We start from the raw sequence: 25,998 nt of genomic DNA on the forward strand, positions 1-25,998 counted from the left end.
ATTCTTATTACACTTATGCAGAGGAGCCCATATGCAATGAAAATTATGTTGTGTGTTTAGAGGAGATTTTCCCTTTTCTTCAGAAACGTTTCAGAATGGCATTAAATTTCTTTAAGTCAGTGTTTTTTCCACTTACATTGCTCAATAATCTGTAGACATCAAGGAGGAAAGAGATCTTTTGTAACCGCTCTTTGCTGAATAAGATGTAATGGTCACTCTTTTCCTTGATCTTAAAGATTGCCAGTACAGAGCAGTATTTTGTCCATAAATTGTTTAAAATGCTTTTGTTGAACCGCTATCCTTTAAGAATTATACTAGCCATGAAAACAAAACTATTTTAATGAAATGGTATTGATCGCTTATATCCACTGAACACCGTACATTCCAGGGTAAATTATGTGAGCAGGAGAAAGGGGGTTGGGGGAAAGTGTACATAAGGAATTAGCAGTTAAAAATGAATGACTTATATTTGTTTCGGGATAATTTTTACTCAAAGTCATCCTCCTTAATTTGCCTTGCTTTCCATTTGAAAGAGCACAAAATCTATTTCCTGGGCAATTTTGCACAGCACAGATATTAATACTTTGGGGTTTAATTGTATCCTGTGTTTAAATACACTGTGGGTGAAACCCTAGACCTCTGCTTAATTGCTGTGAGAAAATAGCCTGATTTCTCTGAGATTAGGCACACGCTTATGTATACTTTGACCCAAGAGTGCCTCCTTCAGAATTAATCTTCTAAGGTAGTGGGATTTGCTTTTGTACGTGCAGTAGACCCATTCATGACAAACGGTGCCTAATAAACCAACTTCACCCTCCAGACCTCTCTTTTGCTGTCAGAGTTTTTCTTCTACTATTCATTTCACACATCCCTTGTCCAGTGGCTTATTAGCAAATAAACTTTAAAGGAGGCAATAGGAATAAATTTAATGATTCCTCTTAATTAGAAAGGCTTAAGGTTTAAATAATGTGCTGCAGAACTGGAAATGTAAAGAATTCCCATTTAATTGTTAGGCAAAAATATTCTGAACCCGATCCAAATATGCTGGCTGTTAGAAGAAGAATTTCCTCGTATTTATTTTTAAAATTTCCTCTGTGCTTTACTTCAGTGGAACCGTCTATTCCACAAAAGCACTTTTGCCTCTGTCATCTGCATTAGGATTGTTTCTATAAGATGTAACAAAAAGTTCTGGTTTTCAAATATTTATATTAGTCAAAGTTAGTCCTGTTTATACTTTTTGGCAATATAACTTTTTCCTTAAAAATGAAGTACTTCAGTTTAACTAAACAGAATGTGTTGAAATGGATGGTCCTATAAACCTAAGTACACTTGGCAACAGAAAGGACTAAGGCTCCAACCAGAAAACACTGACTCGAGCGAGTAGCCCCTACCCATACAAATATCTCATCAACTTCAAAGGAACAATGTGTGTGAATTGGAGTTTTCAAAATCTGACACTAACGCACCGATCCTGACTGCAAACACTAAGACACATGTAGAAGTTTGCCTTCATTTTATTAATGCCATTAAAATCAGGAGTTGGGCTCATTAGCAAAGCATTCCTTTATGTGTTTTTCTACAAATAATATGAACACTTGCGGAACATGTCCTAAAATTAGAAGATAAAGACATTTGTTTCAGTTTTGAGTTAGCATTAGACAAAATCATCTTTTTATGTTTTCATAGTTCTGCAAAGCAGTTCTCGGTATTTGCATTGGAAATATTAAATCCAACATCCACATATTACATTTGTAAGAGTTTAGCTGCAAAGGGTTTGACTTCGCTTTTTAAAATCAGTAACATTCCAATAGCAGAAATAGTGATGTAGCACAAGAAGAGATTCCCAGATGAACTGATTCTTTTAATTAAATAACCCGATTGAAAATTCTAGGAATAAAATATTATTTAACTTCTCTAAGTTTATATTTGTTCAGGCAGACTTTTCACTAATTATCAGTTACTTCGATTTTTTTGTCTGCCATTTTCTAAATAAGTGATCAGAAACAGGCTGAAAGGAAAGGTGGAAATTTTTTTGTTGTTTTGAGGTTTAGTTTTTGGCAGTGGCTTTTTTTTTTTTTTTTTTTTGGTAAACCCTCTAGCTATTGTTACGGCAATAAGCCTTGGTTGGCTGATACTGAACTACATGGTTGAGAGTCTCATAAGGGAAATGCAGTCTTCATTAAACAAGCCTTTTAACAGCAAGCCAAGCTTGATTAAAATCATATAGAGATGAAATCATTTCTTTACAATTCCTTTGTAGTTTGTGCATTCCCAATAACTCTTTAGGCTTAATAATACTTAGGAGACAGCTGGGTTACTACTTAAGATTCTGTCATTACTTCCAATTATTGCTCAGAAGTCAAAATACATAGTATAATTTCTGTCCAAAGAACTGCAAGTATATCAATGTGATATACTTTTGTGAAATGCGTTGGGCAAAAGTAAACATTACAGAAGGCAAGGAATTATGGCTTGCTGTCTTACATGCAATTCCTCTGCTAAAACCTTGAGGGGCAAAACTTTAAAAACAAACAGGAAGCATTCTGTGAGTTTCATTATTGTTACTCTAATCAATCTGTGACAGCATACGGCAACCCGAAATTGTGTTGTAAAACATAGCTACCACTTTGTGTGCTCAATTTGTATTTGAACAGTCATTAAGAGTTTACACTTCCTAAATTTGGAGGCACAATGTAAAAAGATGCAAACTTCATTAAAAGCTTAGGAACCTAGGAATTCTTTTTCCTGGCGTCTAGTCAGAGGGAAAATATTGTTGGTAATACTAAACAAAAGAAAACAAAACAACTGCCTTAAATCTATTGGTTAATTTTATTAGCCAGAGTCCAATTAAGTAACTATAATCCTGTTGATCTTTATTACTGATGTGCATTCCTTCCATTGCATAAATCTCCATAGAAGAGAGCTTAGGACTTCATGGATGGCAGAGGGCCGTTGCAAATGACAATTCACTACTAAACAAAGCAAGAAAACAACTCAATCAAGAGGTCAAATTCCTTTCTGAGGGTGATGACGGAAGGATGATAAGAGGAAAGCCTTTTTCTTTCCTTCCTTCTTTTAATGCATCCCTTCCTCAGTAAAGGCAAGTCTTTAAACTTCCCCTAATGAACAGGACCTCAAAAGTGGGTCCACCCTACCCTGCCAGCTAATCAGGCAATCCGGGACATCAGTCACCAGCTGTCAGAACTGGTAGGATGAGTTGTAATGGATAAAACTCTTTCTTCAAGTACTTGTAATATTTGACCTACTCTTTCATACCCAGCCCACGCACACACATTTCTTCTTCACCTTACCAGCTGCTAGCTGCTGTATACTGTTCCAGTGAGACAGCCTTAACGCTTTGGCACAAAAAGCATCATTCTGTGTCATCTTCCCAGAAGAAGGATTCTTGTAACTTATCCTGAAGACTTACAGGATTTTGTCCATCGCTGTTACCAGATAACACATTTGAGCATGCAGAGTGCCTGTGTATTTGCAAGACAACTCCCCATATTTTCTCTTTGGTAATCTGGATGCTGAACCGTTTCTACCATGGCTCTGCGCTTGATCCCACGGACTGGCTATCCCTGTCTGAAGGAGAGTAGGGGTTGCACCTATACTCATTTGACCGAAGGAGATGGTATGCAGTTCGGTTGGGTTTGGATGCATTTTTTTACTGTGTGGAAAGAATCAGACTTGAATCGTGTACATTTCTGTGCACTTTTCAGCGGGATCAGAAATAATGCTGTGCTAATGCATAAACTCTTGTGAATCCTCAGAGACCGTGCTGAAGTTGTGAACAACCAGTGACAAGTCACAGCAGTGCAGAGAGCAAGTTATGAATCACTGCAGTCCTGCTGCTCAGTATTTCATGTATTCTTTCTTCCTTTCTTCCTGCTTAAAAAATACAGACATGGGTTTGCATCTACTAAGCCTATCTAATCTATACACACCAGAGTATATGAATGCTATTTCTCAGGCATTGCTGTTTGCGTTTACAGCCAGAACAATCTTCTGCTGCATCATTCAATAAAAATAAACAAGTAAAATATCAAGAATGAAAAGGAAATATTGTGGCAGCTTCTCAGCTACCAAAAATCAGATAACAGTGCTAAAGCCAAAGGAGCTGCACCAATTTATATTTGTCGTAAGTCTGACAAAGTTTTAAGGAATAACGCTTTCTCTGCTTTATTGTCTTCTCTGCAAAACATTTTTGTATATTCCATGGCACATATATGTGCATGCAACGAACTGTCTTAATCTGGGAGGATTAAAAAAGGGAAGTTAGGCCAAGATAGATATCAGCAGATGGGAAGATACCAGTAGATAAAAGTAATATGATCTTTTCAAATAATTAACATGCTTTCTGTGATTCTAATTGAAAACCAAAGGAAAGGATCTAGACCACTCAAATATAGCCCCTTTTTAGATGGGCATTCAGTTTATCAATAGATATTAATAGTTACAGCTTAAAGTCATAACCCAAGATTCATAGCATTAAAATTAAAACTACCATACTACAGAAAACAAACAGGGGGCAAGGAATAACTGCAAGTAGGGAGCAGAAAAAGCTAATATAAAAATAGTTATCTAGCTGTTCAGTATTCAGGGAGTTTACATGTTCTGTTAATTTTCTTTTAAGTCTTTAGCCCATTTATTTTTGTTTCTTTCTAAATTTTCATGGTTTCCCTAGATATCTAACCTATTAGATCTAAAATCACCCTAGTACTTAATTTTTCCCAAGGAATAACTTTTCTGAAAAAACAGCCTTCTTTCAATTGGCCTATATTTTCTGATAGATTATTGTTTATACAACTGAAATTTTGTACTTTTCTTCCCTTGCCACTTATTTATTAATGCATGCATAAATATTACTGATCCAAGAACATATTGTTTCATAACACCTTTCTAGCTACGTGGTTTAAGTGATTAATGTACCTGTGTTCTAGCCCAACATTCTCTTTCATTCATTGTCTTTTTAGGTTCTTAGTTTCATGCTTCAGAAGTATCATGATCTTTTGTCAGCCCACAATAGTAAGCCTCTTCATCAACAATAGTGCCTGCAATGAAGGTAGATTGTAAGCTGCCAGGCACTCTTAGACAAAGAATGTATTGGGGAAAGAGTTCTGGATAGGATTGTACTCTCATGGTCTTTCAGTAAAAAAAACCTTTAAGTTTACGATCAAATTCTAATGAATTAAGCTGATCTGATCTCATTGAGAAAATTTGTACAATTCGGCTTGCCTTTAATCACACTTCAGTCTGCCATCAGCTGGGCTTATCAAAACTTACAGATGTGATATTTACAAAAAACATCATTGTTTTTCTGTGCACAGCAATGTCAAATTCTAATATTAGTTCATCCCACAGCTAAAGTATTAATTCAGTTGGCATCTCTTTGCTCATCTGTGAAACGTGACCATCTCTCAATAACATTGTTACAATTTCTCTTTGTATATTGATAGAAAAATAAGACTGAGTCTTACTTGCCATACTTTTTCTGGTAGGTCAGGTCAGCAGCTCATTGTTAGCTAAAACAGGACAGCCCAGAGAATGTTGCCATTTTAGGAGTAGGACTGTTAAAAATATTATTTTGCAGAAAATTGTGTTATTCAAACTTTGTTTGAAATTCCTTCAGATCTTCCCCCTTCCATTATATAGGGCTTGTTATAGATTAACTTATAGAGATGCCATAATGTCATTATTAATATCTCTTGTATTCTACAATAATGACAGTCTACTTGTCATTCTTGATATTTAAATGAACAGCTTCTAGCAATAATATTTCTGAGCAAAACTAATAATGAAGTCCCTTTAACAGGAGATAAGATCCAACTTTTAATCTGACATTTGTAAGTTCTTTTTTCTACTTAGGGTGAGTCTCTCTTTCTTGCTTTTTATCAATGGAACCAAAATTTTCTTACTCTCCCTTTTCTCCATTTTTCACTCATCAGCATGCCTTATTCCAAAATTCACACTGTAGAGAGCATATCATGCTTTAAACAGCCTTCAGCTATCTACGGCACACACAGATCTCAAACTAGAGTTATGACATAACACCCTTTTGCTGGTTAGTGTCACAGTTACCTCACACATTTATAGGTCTCACTACATGGAAACTCAGACGGGGCTAACAAGCTAACTCCACCGCGCAGACAATATGTTGTCTGGTACCTTGGCAAAAGAATACAAATTCGGCAAACCAGACTACCCACGAGTTCCTCACCATTTATGTAGACTTTGATAAATATTATTCATAACATCCATTTACTTTAACCGCTTTATTATATAAGATTTTTAAAGTTCAGGTTTATAATTATACATATATTTGAGATCCAAATAAAAAGCACAGGAAGATTTTAAGTACTTTTGAGAAGCAGACTTGAAGAGCTGTGATTATTTATCTGTGACATCTTAATTCTTGAAAAGTAGGAGTATCAAATTACCTGTTGAAAACAAATGCATTGAAACAACTTGTAATTACATGCCTATTTTGTCTGCATTTGGTTAAAACATTAGTGGCTGCTGTTTTTCCTACAAGACTGATAAATTCAAATCACATGCCGTCCTGACCAAACAGCATTTGAATGTCCATAAAAGTAAAAGAAACAAAGTAAGACACAGTCTGGCCGTGTTGATTTTACCATTTGTTTCAAGGTGTTTGCTTACAATTATCATAATAATTGAAAGGTTACCAGAGAGAATGTGGAAGACAGGGACAACTGCAAAAGTGATCCATGACAGAGCAATGTGAAAACTGACACACCTCCTCTCTAGGTGATCAGGAAAGATCAATTTCCCTGGAGCAGCACAAAGTGTAGCCCAGTGATTTGTAAAGTACACATATTAAACTAAAAGGAAATACATTAATTAAACACAACAGTTCATGATAGTCCATGTTCCCTTTTTTACAACACTTATAGTTAAAAAATACATTTATTTTTTTGATAATCTACTGATAACCCTGGTGTTATTTGAGGTTATTTATTTCTAATGTAGTTCATAATTTGTATGTGTTGCCTGTATTAATAAGCATTGCTTCTTGTTCAGATAATAGCAGTATTCCTTTAAGTTCCCCAAACAAAAGCTGCCAGTGAAGCTGGTGAAGGTTTTTCCTGTATTTTGGAGCTTGTATGTCTGTTTGGGCTCCAAAAGTTTGAAGCTTACACTCAAATCCATCTTTAACCGTCTGGTAGAGAGGGACACCCGTTACATTTACAGCCACTCAAGTACTCAGTATTATCAGACTATTGAATTTTAATTATGGAATAATCAAATTCAAAACTACTGTTACAGTGAAGAAGCAGGTGAAATTATCTAGGACCACAGAACATGAGGTCTCCACCAGTGTGAGTCAAACAATGCCATGAGTCTCCAGCATGTGAGGAATGGGGCTCGTGTATTTTCCTCTGCCTATATCTTTTTCAGAGGGTAGTGCAGCTCTGAAAGGGAATTAGATACCAAATCTTGGGGGGCCCTACACCACTGCAGATATTTTTTATTAAAGAATATAAAAAATTAATTTGGAATAGCAGGCATTACCAGCATACACCAAAAAAGCCTGGATATATGGTATTGAAAGCACCTGAGAAGGGGAAAAAGGAAATAAATTGGTGACCGAGTTGAGCATCAGGATGAGGACAGCCTCCTTCAATTCCTATTTCCACATGATGGAGAGAAAGAGTATCAAGAGAAAAATCAGGTAAACAGCCTGGATGTCTAAGCTCTTGCACTGAGAAATGTAGCTAGATGTCCACTGAAATGTTATCTGGGATGGGTTATAAATGGGTTTGCTACAATGGTCTTGGTAAGCTTTTAGGAGGACATTCCACAACCTCTGTCTTATAATACAAGGGTAAAGCTTCTTAGTAACTACTTTGTGTTAAGGTTTCCCCAGTAATTTCTCCTTATAATGCATCTGGAGTATTGTCTCTTATGGTTAGATTTTATAATCGTAGGGGGAGCAGTACACATTATCAGTAAAATGTTTATGTTTAAGAATAAGAATTAAGTCTTTCCTGGCCAATACTCTGAAGTGTACACTCAGACTTCCAGCTACTTTTAATCACTTTCCTTTTAGAACTTCAGCAAGAGGCATCCCCTGTCCCAGCCCCTTTATTAATGGCCAGTTGTAAATGACTTTAGCAAATGGAACACCATTTGTCACACTGTAACAAGTGATGCACTGTACTGTATTTCTAGCCCTACCACTTAATTTAAGCATTGAGATTTATAGCTTGTCATCATCCTCTCTATCTTTCTGTTCCTTCTTTGTGCCTTCCCAAGTGCTAAAACAGGTTGTTGGGAAAGGGGTTTATAAGTAAAAGCAAAGACATTTCTACCTTGGCTCAGAGCATTGAAAAACACTCATTCGACTCTTTCACCTGTATAGCGAATTCTCCTGGTGGTTTTTCTTCTTCTGTTTAATTGCTTCTCCACATTTAACTGATATTTGATGAAAAGATCCCCCTATTTTACAATTTCTCTCAAAATAATCCCACTGTAATTCCATTGCAGTCACCTGTGTATACACTATGTTTGTTTATTACTTTGAAAGATACATATGGTACAGACAGCAGCCAAGTTGTATTGCAAATTAAAAACTTTTATTTGAACTTGAAATTAGTTCTTTCTTCAGTGTGCTATTATGCTCCATGCCATCAGCAAATTTCCCTGGGCTACAAATTTGTAGCCCATTCCTCTGTCTAGGCTATATAGATTTTTATATAGATTACAGACTCTGTGTGTGATTTATATACTGCCACATGGAAAGTGGCAGACATCCAAGAAGTGACCCCACCAGTTTAAAGCTCCTCTGAATCAAACATCTGTTCTGTGTTTGTGTGCATTTGTTTGTTTGTTTACTTAAGAGCATTGAGCATTGGCCTTGCACATGCTTACCCTGTCTCTGCTAACAGAGCAGAAAGTACATAGTAGTAGAGAGTAATTGTAGTAGATAGCAGACTTTTTTTCTTGTCACCCTTGTACTGTTAGCGATGAACTGCTCATTCCCCTCCAAACTGGTGAGACCACTGGTCGCTTGGTCTGCTCTGTGAATGCCTAGCTGGACACGAGGGTCCTGACGCAAACCTTACGTCTGCAGCAGTGTGTATATTTAATACTCCCAGTCTGCAAACATCTGGCCTGTTTCTCTACTGCCCAACATCTCGCGAAGTAATGTCACTGATGTAGAGCCAGTGCAAAGCACAAATTCAATGATACACATACAGAATTTCCAAGTACACTAGTGCTGATATTTTGCACTGCTTATGCACAGCTGCAGCTTATCAGAAAAGGCACAGGTTAGCAAAAGATCAGGACCAGTAACATATGTTACACATGCTGTCTGACAGGTCAAAGACAGTGAAGTTGACAGTCCATGTCTCAGTCTTTCTCTAAGACTTGTGTCACCTGACATGACCAGCTCTGTTTCCTGCACTGAAAGAATGCTGAAACCATTCCAGTGCTTCTTTCCTGAACCCTTACAGCTACAAGCCTGAGCAGGGGCTTGTCATGTGAAAACGGTGTAAGAAGCTTTCAGAAATCCCATATAAATAATGTCATATGACTGTAACTTTTCAGAACAAAAGTGCTAAAGATCAACCAAATTGTTTTAGCTAGCATTCTAGCTGCACATTTTTACCTTCCAGCAGCCAGAAGGGCAGGCAGGATCTGTCTGCTCTATGTGCCTGCAATAGGCTGTAGCTCAGCTCAGACTGATGAGCTCTCCATGTTTACTAGTAAGGCTATGCAAGTTTGGGAGTTGCTTGTAGCCTCTGAGCGAGCTAACAGTTGGGCCTGAAACATTTTTAGTTTCCCATGGGTGCTCAGAAAAACCTAGCTCATAAATTGGGAAAGGAACTGAGAATAGAAGAACCGGAAAACGATTCATTGACCTGCTGCTCTCTGATGTGATCTTCTTTAAAACTTCGGGAGGAGTTCCAAGGAGTCTCCTAAATTTGTGGGAATTAAGAAGCCACAGAGTTATTGAACAAAATTAATCAAATGCAATTCTAGAAAAAAGAGGTAAAATTTTATTAAATTTTATGAAGCTGCACCTGTTTGTGTAGCTTTGATTTTAACGGAGTAAATCACCTTGTATACACCTACATTAATCCGTTATATTCTACAGCATATTCTCAAATGCTTTGCCTCCTCTGGTGCAATTCCATGGCTTCACTTTGAATGTGATCCCTTTGTATATGCTGGCCAAAATCACATTTGTTTGTTTTCCCAGTGCTGTATCACATTGCAAGCCCTTATTTAATTTGCTGTTCACTACTAGCCCTAAGTCTTTTTTTTTTTTTGTTCATTCCAAACACTATCTTCCTTCCATAGTATATTTGTGTTTCAGATTATTTCCCTTAAGTATTTGACTTTTTAGTTTTCATTACCGAATGTTGTTTTGCCTTGTTTTTCAGATTTTCTCCCCAGCTCTTGTAAGCTTTCTAGGTCTCCCTGTACTATTTCTTTATCGTCGTTTAAATAAAGCTTCATAGGTAAATAATGTGCAATGAAGTTGCATTCCCCCCCTCTCCACTTCTTAATTTATTTATAAGAAAGGAAGGGGAAAGTGTAAAAAGTTTAAAATGGAAAAAGGGGCAAAAGGTTATAAATGACATTAACACCAATTCCCACAGTATTACACTGGGTACCTCTAATTCCCTGTATACATATGAATATTAAAATTTAGTGTGATACCTTCACATATCCTCTGACATATCTTAAGATACAAAAATAAACATCTGTTTTCTGTTGGATGGAACATAGCACAATCATTTGGAATATTTGCTCTCTTTTGAACATCCACGTTCTTTCTTTTTATGTACAGGAACACATTCAAAAATACTGCATAGATCAATATCGTTCCTGTTACACAAAGCAAAAACGCCAGCATTTTATCTCTTGTCAGGGCAGAGCTGTGTATTTTAGTCAGTGACTGCATTAACCGTGCACCAGGCCAGAATGAAGCTTCAGTGCCATCATGGTGTTTCTTTAAGCAGTGTTTTTCCAATTTCAGACACAATTCTAAGAGCATAATCTAAGACATTCCCTCTGGAGCTGCCTCCATACACAAACACACTTTAATAAGTGAGACCTCTGCCGGGGTCATCGAGACCAAAATGAATAAAAAAAAAAAAATCTTCAGCCCTGCTCTTATTTAGTTAGTGACCCAACCTTACCCTTTAAATATAGTAGGATCAACATACTGGGGCATGACCTCAAAGGGCTGTCATGTCACTTTTACTCTGCTTTTCTTTTAAAATGTTATGTAAGTTGGGGAACTCAGCTGCAATGTGTGCTGTATCATATATCTAGATTTATTTCTCTGGATTATGGGAAATATCTGTGGAGTGGGTGTGTTTAATTATTTGCAGATTTATATTGGTATTTTAGGATTGAAATGGCAAAACTGAAAAATAAAAATGTCACCAGTAAATTTTTAGCAACCGAAAGTGGTCACCCTGTTAGTATTCAGTAGTTCTGTCCAAATCCTCAGCCGTTCTTTATTACTGCTCTCAATCCACCCCAGTTTGGTTCAGACTTGGACAAGTCTTTGGCTAAACAAGAATTATTGTAACAGGATTGCCAAAGCCTTTTTCCCCATGTAAAATCATGTGTCTTCAACACCTCCACCTCTACCCTCCTTTCTTTTTTTATTTTGAGGCTCAATTTGCTGCAGTATTAATGGCAGGAAAGTAACTATATTTTTGTGCCAGAGGTTTATTTTGTGTGTCACTGAGATTTTTTTTCACACTGGTTTCAGTTTGGAACACAAAGACAAAATGTTCCTTTTTGTACCTTTAATCCCTGCAAAATCCTGTACCTCTGTTCACCTGGAGAATGACTTGATCATACCCAGACATAAATATGGCACGAATAAAATGTTCTGTGGTTGTCTGATGTACTTATAATTCATGATGAAAACAATTTCTTCTTTACTAAATCTGCAAAGCTAACTTCTGACCTCATAACACAATCATCCCATCTTGCTTTGGAATGACTAAATACTGATTTTAATTTCACTGATATGCAGTCCTTGTTGTGGCAATAGGCAGGAACAGCACCTGGTAGTGTGAAACAGTACTTCAGTTGCTGTTTGAATCTTAACTGGCATTTCAAGGATAAAGGTGGAATTCCAGATGTGGATAATACCTTTCAGTTTACTGTCTGTTTTTTCAGAAGTGACGCTTCTGCGTAGACGTTCTTTTATTTTATTAACACATGGGTTTTAAAACATTGCTCTCTAACTAAAGCCAAGCACCTGCAGGGAAACAGAAAGTGTGAAATGTAAACTTTTCCTAGTGTGCTTAATATTAATAAGTTCCAAGACCACACTAAAGCTGCTCTTCTGATACTATGGCCACTGTCATAGGCCTGGTATGTGTTAGGAAAGCGTACTGGCACACAGAAGATACCCAAAGGAATGGGAGAGGATGACACAGTCTAAGCACAAAACAAGGACGCAGAAACACCCGTGTTTCCTCTCCCACAAAAGGCAGCAGGATCTACCGTAAGAACATTTTCTTTCAGACTTTTTTCCCCCAATCTCCTTCTCAAACAAAGATCAACTGCAAGGTAAGAAAAGGCAGCAATTAACTCCATTATACCACATAGAGTCTTAAGGAAACATTACTTTCTGTGCTGAAGAAGGGCAACGGAGCAAAAAAGAGCCAGAGTACACTCTGGGATGATTCATAGCACTGCATGGGAGAGGTAATGTGTGCTGTTTTCCATGGTGGATGTGAAAGGCCAGTGACATTTGCATCTCACAGGATAAACCAAATCAGGCACAAGTGCAGTTTTGAAAGTTCACAGTTTGGTTTTGTAAGAATATGGTATTTCACCAGTTTTTGCATAAGAGGCCTTTTATCTTTAAACGACAGATCAGCATCTCAAACCCCAGTGAAAGACTGTTATTCAAGGTTTAGAACTTACTGTGTTTAGAGCCTATCTTTTCTTCCTTACCAATAAGTAGCTTTTTATTTTCTCTCATACCTAAGCTTTCAAATAAATTTTGGAGTCATTTCTATTTTGAAATTTGCCCTGCTTTTTGAAGGTTTTTTGTTTTCTAGAGATACCTTTTAAAATGTTTTTTAAAAAGCCATGAAACATTGCATAAAATTTAATAAGAATGGTTAGCTATTTCACTGGAAACAAGATTATGGCTATGATTTTTTTTTTATATGTAAAGAATAAATCACGTTCAAGTTTAGAAGCAAGAATGACGTTCATCTCATTTATCCTGCTTTTGGCAGGGAGATGAACTAGTTCCGTTTTTCTCAATCTTTTCTAGTCAAAGGATGATCCAACCCTGTTCAAAAAAAGTGCGTGGACTACCTTGTCTCTAACTCTTATTCAGCAGCTTGGGAAGAAGGGTAATAAATAAAATACTTAACATTTAGATTAAGCTGTACTCTGTGATTTTAAAAAATATATCTTAATTTAATTGCAATAATTACAAATATAGGTTCCCCACTGTGTCTGCCTGCAGGTACTGACTGCGGTGGGAAGCCAGCTCCTGATTATGCCTGCCTGTGGGTATTGACAGCAGTCAGGAGCCAGGTTTTGCCTCAGCCTACTGGGAGGCATTTGATAACTGGGAGGCAGCTCCTGATGACACCTGCTAGCTGGCACAAGAAACACTCCTGCAGCTCACCAGTGGTCTACAGGTTGTTGAGTTAGACTGGATCAGATTAACCTCCAGAGGTCCTTTCCAGTACTGTGTTCTAAAATAGTATGATATGACTTGCAATAAATTTCAGAGGTGTCAACAGGATTTTAGGAGAGGCTTTGTTTTAGAAGATGCTAATGAGCTCTGCTGACAGATTATCCCACTAGAGAGGGGAAAATGAATTTATTATGCCAAATGAAGACTTTCTAGAAAAGTTATATAAATTTAAGAGCTCTGTGAATTATCCTCCACTAGTAGCCTGAGAAAGGACCATTAACTGAGTAAGTTGTGTAGGAGCCTCTCATGACGACTACAGAAAAGTTTATCCATGCCCACCCCCATCATAAAAAAAGAAAGCCTCACCAGATCACTGGTGATGTGATGGCTCACGAAGGCTTATTCAGTAATTCAGTGACTGGAATTAACTGCACAAAGTCAGTCAGAGCTGACTGTGAGAGGGTGACAGGGGGAATACAGATGCTCCAGCTCTGCTCCCTCCTCCATCTGCCATAGGTTTTGTCACGGAGCCCATAACCCTAGCGGTGGCAGGAGGACAGCCTGAATTAAGTGAATGCTAATGCATTTCCTACCTTGGTGGAGCTGAGAAGAGGCACGTTTGCATTCAGTGTCCTGATACAAATACATACAAATCCAGAGAGTTTTTAATTCTCCTTACTGTATGTTGGACTCTAAAGAACAGAGGTTCCTGATGGAGGGTACAGTGTTCGTTTTTGCTTCTTTTCTGAATGATAATCAATAACAATTTTCCCATAATTAAATGTGATCAGCCTCCTTTTTTCCAGGTGTAAATGTTCTGTGAAAGCTGACACAGTCGAGATAACTGGACTAAATGCTCTCCTCTGGTCCATGGTTTCAAGACAGCTAATAAGACTCATTCTTCAGAACATGGTCAAAGAATAATAAGCAAAGTTTGCATCCAGTTCTTTAAGTTGATCAGTGGTATCTCTATCTTAAAAGTCACTGAAGGGTCAGGATTTATTCCACAGAGTATGTGGCCCTCAGCAGTTACATCAGTGTAATTAGGTGCTTCTTTAATTATGAGCCTGAAATCTAGCTGGAAAATCTAAAATGGCAAGTGAGAAATAGCAGGTTTTATATAATTATACTTAGAATGAGAGGATAATAAACAGCAGTATTTGAAAGCAGGAATTATGAGGCAAGATGGACTATTACATATTTCCAAGAAGCCGGTAAAACAACTTCCAGTGAAGACATTAGTTAGCAATAGCTCATGATATTTATGACTAGGCCTAAGAGACAGTGTCTCTTACTGCAAGGTGAAAACCATAAACGGCAGGAAGATTTCCGTTTTGTAATAATTCTGTACCTCAGTCAAAACAAAAAATTTAAAACTGAGGCCCTAATACAGCAATGACCCTTTAGTTTTCTGTCAGTTTGGACTAAACAATCCTGTTACACAGTACAAAATTATATATACACCTATCATAAAAGAGGTCAACTGTTAATCGACTCCTGTCTTAATGAGGTTATACAATTTTAAGAGACAAACCACATAACTGAGCTCGTTGAACATTGGCATGGACAAGAGAGTCTTGCCAAATTTCTGAAGCTCTAAACTTGTATTTCAAGAAAAAAGGAAGCACCAATTTGAAGAAAAAAGGTTTTGTTCAAAACTGAGCCTGGAAATATAATTTTCATGTTTCTTTATTTTAGAATGTCAACGACAAATGTACAGTGTTTTAACTTCACGTCTGTGAAGAAAATTTGTTGTTCTTGAGTTAAACTTCACTTTCAAATTAAAATGGCAGAAGTTTATGTTTTGAGATTTCCAAATTATAATTTCTTTTTAAAAAATTAATCTATATTTATTTAGGTTCTATCTTTATTTATATATGTTTTGACTTCTAAGATTTCAATTTTCACAATTTCCTGCAAGAATTAATTTTATTTTGCTTGAAATTCTTACAAGTTAATTACTGGAAAGTACTTTACAGTACATAGATGAGGAAAAAATAAGTCTTTAATACATAACAAACTGAGTAGTGGAAGGTACAGTTGCATCTTGGGAAAAAAAGTAAGGTGATAAGACTGGCACTAGGGACATATACAGTCATTAACTACTGAAATTGATATAAAGTCCAGGGGTGTCTGAGCCTCTCTAAAGATTAGGAAAGCCCTTTTTCTTAGTTATTTGCATATTGATATATTTTCAAAACAAAATCTTTGTATGCAAAGTTTTACTCATTGAGCAAAGGAACTAATTAGTTGCACTGACTGTGAGCAGGTTGCAGGTTATAGTTGAATACAGGTTATAGACTGAATCAGCCTTGTTTCTTCTGGGGTTATTATACATATTGAGTTATTTCCAGGGTTATGATTTCTGCCAAGCCGTCAGGCTTTAAAGAATATGGTAGCAGGAATAAAACTACAGATCTGCCAAGTTTTAGTCTTTAGAAGTGAGACTCATTTTATTTTTTAGAAAAAGTCCAGTCTTAAGTTGTCTTACTCCTTCAGCAAGACATTCCCAGGGTGCTTCAATCAAGTATTAAAATTTCATTCTTTCCTTCCTTGCAAGTTTCCTCCTTCTAGCAGCGTTTGCCTACATAGTCTGAAAACACATCACACAAAATTAAACTAATATACCCCTATTGGCTGTAATTGTCTTGGGAGACTTATGACGCTTAATAATAATGACATGAATTACAAAAGATTTGTAGTAACTGAGTTAAAAGTCTGTTATTCAGAAACTGTCAAGAAGTTTCTAGAAGAATTTGGTGTCTTTCCTTTTTATCCATTGTGGTTAAGTTCAAGACAATCCTTGAGGGCATTTACTTTCACATGTATAAAATAATCATTAAGTATTTTGAAAGCAATAGAAATCAAAGGCTGTTAAGTCCCACAAATATAGCAAGAATTTATCTCGCTGAGTTCAGAAAAGAAGCAGATGGAATGTATTTCCAATATTATTAAGCATTACAACTTGTTTAAAAGCTCCCGAATTTGCAGTGCAGTGTACCTGAATCACAGATTGTATATTATTCCCCAGTCTCATTAGAGCTTTCAAGGAGAAAGCCATCCTTACTTCTACAAGCTACTAGTGTGTCTGCCAATGCAATTTATGGTGCAGGAGTGACCATTAACTCCTACTCCTTTAAAACATATTTTCTCTTTAGGGACCTTGACAAGTTAGACATAGGACAAAAGTGTGGTTTATTGACTTCTGATTGAAGAAGATGGAAAAGTAGTCTACTAAAAAAAAAAGAGAAAGTAACAAAAATAAAGCTTGAATTATGTATACTGTAAGTTAATATACGAGATGTCCTAACTATTAAATCCTCCCATGAGCATATATCGTTATTTATTACTTGTATTACACTGGAGAAGTTAAAGGAGTATGGCCCTGTTGTGCTCAACGTTGTATGGACAGAGCAAAAGCATATTTGTCTGAGAGAATTTACCAAACACTTTTTCATTAAACCATATATTCATAATCCTAATTCTATCATATATTTAAAATATTAGTCACAGCCATCATCTATTATTACCTATCAAAGTCAATATGTACCCCACCTCTCAAAGCAACATTTGCATTCCATTCATAGCCACAGACCCTACACAAGATCGGGGCAGCAACGTGCTGTTCCTGTGCTGCACCAGAGCGTTAGCGTGTCAGGAGTCAAGAGAAGCAAAATGAGTGGCTAAGCATGTCAGAGGCAAGTAGCAAAAGTGCAGGTTTCCTTCCAGATTAGTTCCTTGTTGTCTAGATCCCTGTGACAGTAATGAAGCCTCGCTTGGTCCAACACTCATTTCCTCATGCAGCACTTACTCATGGCAGTGGTCCTACTCATTCCAGTTTGACAGACTGCTGCCATCACGCCATTTAGTTATGAATATTTTCAGTATCTGGCTTTATTCATGACTAAATAAGTTTCGTTATGAAAAAATGCAATTGATACTTAAAGGGACACTAATTTTAACAGTACATTTTCCATGGTAGGTATTTCTACTGCTATCAGTGGGAATAAGATTAGATCTCGTTTCAGCTCCAGCCCAGAGAACATGACTTCATTGCTGAGTTACAGCCACTAACATGTGGCTATGGGGATATTTACAGCATGTAGTGGTATTTCTAAAGAAAAATACAGAAAAAATAGTAATAGACAAAATAAAATATAGAGTGCACAGTTTGATAAATGTGTGAAGCCTGAAACACTTAGCTATCTGATCCACTTTCACTGGAAAGGGCTTAACTGTGCTTTCAGCCACATCGCCTGGCCGCCCCGCGTCTCTTTGTTCCCTAGCATACAACTGTTCAGGCTTTTTCAGAGAGAAGTCCAAAAAATTCACTGTCTTGCAAGCAGTCTGATTTGGATACTTGATGAGATGGTGAATACAGCCAGTCTAATACTTGTATTATGACTTTGCTGTCTCTTCAAATTCATTACATCATGAATTTCTAGTGAAATGTAGATCTAGATTCCAAGGAAATGTTGTTCAAAAACCTGGGATCTACAGATAGGAAATGGCATCTTACCTTCTTTAGTCATTTAAAACAGTCAGGAATTTGGCAACCTTGGTAAAAATGTCAAATAAAAAATTGAAACTATTTCAAGTGAAAGGTTTAATCAAAGCTTTGGAATTTACCAATAGGAAAGTCAGAACCTTTATACTCTACTACTGTTATGTTGCATCTCAAAAACACAAATTAAATGTCAGAAAAGAATTGATTTTCCCATCTTGGGATCGACAGCTACTTAATTTCTTTGATATTAAATATAGTACTAAAGTCATAGGAAACCCACAAAAGCTCCTTAAGTTTCACAGAGATTTCTTTTCTATTTGTTTTGCTTTCCTCCATTCTTTCTAAGCAGTAAATGGGAAACCACAAATCCCACAAATCATGAAAGGTCCATACAGATCTTGAATATTGAAGGTCTTGTTCCTGTGTCCCAACTCAAGGGCACATAGGGGAAACAGACCTAACTTTACCTGAAGAATGGCTGAGCGATTGCTGCTGAGGAAAGAGATCTTGGGGTTAGAAGAGTTAGCTCCCTGGGAAAAAAGAAAAAAGCAAACCAAAACCACAGCTCAGTGTTCAGTAGTGAGCAAAAACAATTAAGAGAGGAAAGAGAAGCAATCTTTACATCGTGTATGAGTTCATGGTGATGTCCCAAACCAAAAACCCACTAGACCTTCCTCCCTCACTTGTTTTTTTTAAAAAAAGGTTCTGTCAGAAACAGAAAAGTTACAGAGAAAGGCAGATAGGGTGATCAGAGGTGTGGAACAGTTTCTATGCAAGGAATAACTAGATGCTTTTCAGCCTGGGACAGATGACTGATGAGGGATATGATAAAACTCCATAAAATCAGAGTAGCATGGAGAAGGTGATTAGGGAACAATTATTCACTGTCTCTCATGATAAAAGAAAAAGGGACATCAGATTATATTGTCAGATAGCAAGTTAAAATCAAACAACACATAATAACACATAATAGTACCGAAGTATTTCTGAGGGGGCTGTAGATAATACAATTTGCATAGATTCAAAAAGAAATTAGACGAACTCATGAAATCCACCAAGAGCTGACTCAGAATACATCTGACTGCAGGTGACTGAGGGATGGAATACTATAATAGAGAAGCATCACTAGATGCCTGTCCTGTTGTTATACTCTTTCCTAAGTATCTGTTACTGAGCACTGGACTATAGTGACTTCTGGTGTGAATAAATAATATTGTTCTTACATATTAGATGGTGCTTCCTGAAAAGACAGACGGTATTTGACATCCAATGGTGTTGCATTGCAGCTGCCCCCAAACATAACTGATGTCAGAGTAGTGTCACAGAGGTCCGGAGTTTTCTTCAGATGGTGTAGATTCTCTTTCAGTACTTTTCACCAATGCATTTGTGGTCAGTTGATCCAGGGCATCCAAAATCTTGAAACTAAAAGAGAAAGCTGAAGTAATTCTTGAAGTTGTTGAAATAATGCTTTGGATTTGTAAATTTCATTGGTTCCTTTCCCCTTCCTTCTCTCCCCTCTCCAGTTGGTGCCTCACTAAAACACCATGTTACCCCGAAGGCTGGTGTTCTTGTGTTACTGCTGCAATATTCACCCCTCATGTTGGTTTTGCCCATAACCTACCACATCATGTATATGCACAGGCAGTACTCTTCTAAAAGAGCCCAAGGTCTTTCAGTGAATAAACAGTGCAAAACAAGCTATATTTTAATTCTATAGGTGTACAGAGTTGGAGAAAATCCTCACTTCCAACATCTTCTCTCTTCTTGCTGTAATCTCTCCTCATTTTTCACTTCTTCTACCTCCCTTCAACCCTGGCTTGCATTTTTAAGTTACGATTTAGTAGCAAGAAGGAAAATACTGAGAGTGCATTATTTAAATTAGGGAGTGTGCTGTACCATGCTTTCATTAAAACTACAGAAAACAAAACTTAGCTGTGTGGAGTATAAGATCAGAAGAGTCCCAAATCATATCATTACATCTTACCTTTTTTTTTCCTCTAGTGCAATAAAGCAGACGTCCTGCATTTATAAAATGGAGTTGAAAATGTCTGTAGCAAAAAGAAAAATGCAAACAGTACAAGGTTCTTTTCCCATTCCCACATTTTGCTTCATGTTTTTATAATACTCCATCTGTATTTCTTCAAATAGTTCTGATGATACAATATAATAAGGTTCCCCTGTTCTTTCACTTCCTTTTACAATGCTTCCCTGAATAGTAATGGGAATTTACTTACTGGCTTGAGAAACAGGCCCAGAACCTGTATGAAATTTTTCAGTGTCTGAAATGATACACAAAATGTTGAAGATTAAGTTTCTTCGAATTACAGAAAAATATAGCAGTTATGCCTTCTTTTGCCTATAAAATATTCCATACCTGTGTTTGGAGACCAGAAAAGGCTGACGTTTGTAAGCCTTTTGCCTCATTGGTAAATAGAAATAAATAAACTAAATAAAGCACACTACGAAAGCCCACTCCATCATTCCTAAATCCACTTTCTCTATAAATAGGCAGGTGTTTGCTCCATATACTCTGTCAGGCTAAACATACTGCACTCTAAAAAGGTCCAAGGTACTGTTCGTACTCCAAATATACTGTAATGCTTGAAACACAAACTGAGAGGGAAAATACAATCCAAATTTTGCTGACTTTTTTGGATAGATATATATTCTGTGATATGCACAGCAGCACAATTTCACCAATCTTTTCACTGTAACTACGGGAAAGATTCAGGGCAACAAGCCCTGTTCAGTTTGGTGTCACAGTGGTAGCCTCATGGTTCCCATAAAGCAGTCTTCCTCCTAACATGTAGCAAAGGAATCAAAGCTTCTGTGTTTCCAATTACCAGCTGCTGGTTCAAAATTGCTTGTTGCCTTCATGATCTATTACTTATTCAAAGTTAGAAGCCCGACATGGAACATCTCGGGACCAAAGAAACAGCAAATTTTTCTTGCATTGCCCCTCACTTTATGTGGAGTGCCACTTAGATGTTGTCGATTATTTGGATTCATATCTTTATATCTTTTTAACTTACTGCCTCATCCACATTTCTTACACTCTGGCCAACATTGCAGCTTGTTATGTCTCATCATGTTTTCTTGCAATTCATCACTCTAGCTCCCAGCAGCCTAATCGGATGCCATGTAACTGAATTTAACACAACAGAATGTATAAAAAATATTTTTTTCAAAATGTTTTCATCTGCCAGCATGTTAGGTACCGAGCCATGAATCTGTGCATAATGGGGAAATAGAAGCTGTATGCCCAATGAAGTACATCTGCTGTTTGGGAATTAATAAGCAGATCTCTCCAAAGTAAAACAGTATTTCAATTTACAAACATTTGCTGTAGCTATTGGCATGCCATTGCTTCATATTCCTGATATTCACAGATCTTCAAGCCAGTGTCTCCCTCCCTCCTTGCCCACAATCAAAGGCATGTGCCAAACATCTCTTTTCTGCAGGCCAGCAATGCTGGTAGTTCATTGTTTCAATTTCCCTTCATTTCTATGAACTTCCATTTTTCCTTTGTTCATTTTTTTCTTGTTTCTGATATTGCTTTACTAAAACTGTGCGGTAATCCTCATTCCAAAGGAATAAATTAGGTGCAGTGCACAAATCAGCTGTCCTTCATTTTGTAACCAAACACCCCAAGGCTTTGTACAAGTCTTGAGGTACTTACATTATTGTAGTTGTTGTCCAATTCACTTTGCAATGGATTTTTCTTAACATAGTGTATGATGGAAGTACTGCTCTTCACATTCTAGGAGAGGAGACAAAGGTACAGAAAGACAATACATAAACTGTGTATCACAGGATAGAAATGAACTTAATGCTTCTGAATAGTAGTTAAACACCTTAACTCCTGGAACACTTTTTAATCCTATCTTAACTCTAAGTTTCTACTACACCCCTACCTGATCAGTCAATTGTCTTAAAATGTTTGCAGCATCAGAGGGATAAATACAGAGCAGTTGCCTCGGTGAGGGAGGTTAACAATTTTAGACTTAGAAGGAGAAAAATTAAAAACAAAATATGAGAAGCCCGCAAAAGGAAGGGTAGACGCAACCATTGGGAAAGTAGATGAAATAACAGAAGACAGGAATTAAAAAAGAAATGCCAGTGCATTTAAAATGTTGTCGAAAGTTGAATTTGATGGAATAAGACAGGGAAGCAAGTGGAAAACACCAGAGATGATGTGGTCAAGGCAGCAGGTGGATGCAGCATGTTGGTTTCAAGAGCTGCCCTTGTTTGTGGGGAGAGAGATTAAAAAAGCTGGGATGGGGAAGAGTGGAAAGAGAAAAGCAAATTTCCCTAGACAGAATGAAAGAAGGTTATAGACATGTTTCGGCTTGAATGAGCAAGAGTGGGTTGGTGTTTTGGATCTACTCTGTTTTAAAATAAACAAATCTTCATAAGAACCTGGAGGTTTGAAAAAAAGGAACAGTTGAGCACAATTCCAAAACAAAGTGGCGCTGACAACTTTTCCTATAAAAATGGAAAGTAAGAGAATTCTTGGCAAATGTCAAGCTAATCTTTACACCCTTTAAATGCCACATATGTTAATACTGGTGAGAATTATCCCACATTTGCTGTTTTTACATATATTACCTCCTTAATACAAAAATACGGACAATGGAGTGACTGCATATCTTTGCAGCTGTAGATAAGTAGTGGCCCCTGGACCTGTTTTATCTTGTATCCAGCTTTAAAATTAGAGTCTCCAGCACAAATAGTAGTGCTCTGTGCCATTGTTCCTGCTAAAACACATTTACCTCCAGCAACAAACAATAAGAAAACTCCATGTGGCACTTCGATTACACAAGAAACCCAAATCGCTAAAGAGATGCAGCATCACAAATAAGTATTTGTAAAGGTTTGTCAGCTCCAATGAAGTTACACTTTTCTAGACTCTGCTTTTTCCATGCACCTCTGCAATTACTCACTTCACAGGAAAAGGATGATGCTGCTAAAATGATGAAACCTTAATATAACCTTTTCAACAAGAGATAAAATATATTGATTGGTGACTGCTGAAGGACATCATTAAGCAGTTCAGCGTTTGATTTCATTTCTTCTTTCTTTCTTTCCCCTTTTCTTATTTATTATTTGGTTGCCCGGCAGGCATGTCTGTACTGACTGACCCTGCCAGTTCAACTATTAAAGAATTTATCTCTCTGAGGAGGCCTGATGTAAACATGATAATCCGTTTGGCGGCCCTTATGATGGCCTATGAATAAAACATATGACAACACAGTTTGAGCTGAAGAGCTTACTATCTGTTACCAAAGAGAATGTTTGGAAGCTCCCTGATGGCTCAGCCATTCTGAATCCCAAAGGTCATCTACTTTATACTCCAGCTAACCCACTCAGACTACCCACAAGAGGTACAGTTAACTATTTTTCCTTGCCAACATCTATTTTTCTAATGGCTTATTAAAAAGGAACTAATGCAAGAGATCGGAGATTTCAATTGGATACCTTTCCACGATGAGAGATAAAGGATTTTCTTCAAGCCAAGATTTCCTGGGATAACAAAACAGCAATTGAAGAAAGAAAGGAACTAAAAAACCCCATTGATTTTCTTTAGGGAAGATCTTAAATTCCTTATACTAGAGTGTTAAAATAACCACTTGAACTTAAATATAGAATACACGCAAAAGCATGGCAGTTGAACTCACAAAATGCATTGCTCTGACGCGTTGTATTTGTGAACTGCTTTAAATAAGTGAACCTTTTCCTTTGATTACCTGTTGAAACCAAGGAACTCTGATTCATGGTTCTACCCACAAGGCTGAGAATCACATCTTGGCAAGTTAAAGAGGCAAAACCTGTTCCTAGTTCTTAAGGCGGATAAAGCCAGTGTGGAATTGTTTAATGTGACCTTTCCAGCACAAGAGAACTGTTGTTTTTCTATTTTCAAGTTTGTTTTTAGAGCCTAGTCATTAAAAAATGCTTATAACACACTTTTTTCCTGGAAACCTCTCCCTTTATGTAGAAGCTTTGGCCATTAATCCTTTAATTACGTTCCTGCATATATTTAATTTTTGATCTTCTGTACTAGGAACTGTAAAATGTGCATTTTATATAAAGGCTGTTTTATACTACTGCCTAACAGCTGTTATTGGCCAAACAACTTTCCAGGGACTGTCTCTTGTCCATCAACAGTTCTCTTTTCAGCAGCACACAGTACACTGTGCAGAGCACTTTTTACCCTGTAGCTTCCTTATTTCTTGTTAGTTGTTATCGGATGCCACTTACTCCTTCATGGTAGTAATGTCTGCATAAAACCCAAGTAAGAATAAATGGGTTAAATAGATGAGGAGGTTGGGGTTTTTTTTAGTAAATTCAGGCCATCAAGCTGTGCGAGTGAAAAGTTATTTGAATAATCAGCACAACACAGCAAGTGAAAGTCAAGGAAATGTCTAGTTTAAAATAAATAAAGTTAATGCCTAACTAAATTTGGTTTTTATCACCTTCCTGATGAGGCTAATTTATAATATGAGATATTTCTGATGTTAAAACTCTCCAATTAGTATTTTAGATGTAAAACCTTTTATTCTAGATTTTGCTTTTAAGAACACACATTAATATAGAAAAGCTCTAACTCCAAAGCTTGCAGAGGTAATTATTTTTAATAAAATTATAAAAGAAAATGATGTGCAAGTTATTGATTCACCTTTCTGGGTTTTTTTTTTATTCCATCTTCATTTATATCATGGATGGTTAGAATGTTCATTCTGTATTTATTATGTATTTTCCAGTATCTTGCAGGGTCCATTTTTGAGGTTGCTGTTAACAATTTACATGAGCATATGGCTGGTTATCTTTATCACGAATTTTGAAATCAATGGGAAATATGCTTCAGTTATGAATAAGTAAAGAAGACTTCCTCTCAGATCTGAGTCTGCCATTGATTTCAACAGTATCAGGATTTGATCCTCAGGGCAAACCACAGCTAATATATATTGACATCAAAGGAACTATAAGGATTTAAATCAACAGAGAATTAACACTTGTTAAGTGTTTGAGAGCTACTGGTTTTTACCTGTCTAGGGTTTCCATCGCTCCCACTTTGTTTTCTTCTATCAGGTGTATTTATTTGTTCAGAAAATATAGACTGCCTTAAATGTGCTTTGGAGTCTTGAATAGGTTAGAAAATAAGTTTCTGAATCTTGTTTGCCAGTTTCCAGCAACCAAGGACTTCTTTAGGCTTTTCTTTTTTTTTTTCTTTATGGAAGTCTGTCTCATCTCCTTCAACTCAGGAAAATCACTGTTTGTCACTTTTGTAGCTTAAGTGCCTCTGCTTCTCAGTTTCAGCCAAAATCTTCACTTTGACTCCTGCATCAAGAGAAGGGCAATAAGTCCCTCAGTGCTGTGCTTGTCTGCTCACAGTTTTGCTTGAAAAATGTTGTTCTTTATCCTTCTTTGTTTCCTTCAGGATATTCCCACATAGAATTTTTCAATTATTTCATTATAAAAGTAGACTAGAGCTGTTAAGGTTTATCATAATGGTACTCCCAGTTTAGTTTTTCCACTATGTGCATGTAAACTTCTTGCCCAAACATTGTCCAGGATGTCAGTTACAGGTGTCAAAAATTATCCATTAAGTAATATATCTGTTAAGTACTTCACCTGCGGTGTGATAGGATAAGTGCATTCAAAGCTTTATAAGTTTTTTTTGTTTTGTTCAAGTAGTAGCTTTTCAGCCTTTGAAAAGTAGTTCTAAAGATTTTTTATAAGTTTGCCGTACTCTGACACCAAAAACTGAGGGGAAGACATGGCAAAGAGCATTGAACGTGAAAAAGAAAATCTTTACCTCTTT

This window comes from Phalacrocorax aristotelis, chromosome 6 (genome assembly GCF_949628215.1).
Source record: "Phalacrocorax aristotelis chromosome 6, bGulAri2.1, whole genome shotgun sequence".
NCBI classification, from domain to species: Eukaryota; Metazoa; Chordata; class Aves; order Suliformes; family Phalacrocoracidae; genus Phalacrocorax; species Phalacrocorax aristotelis.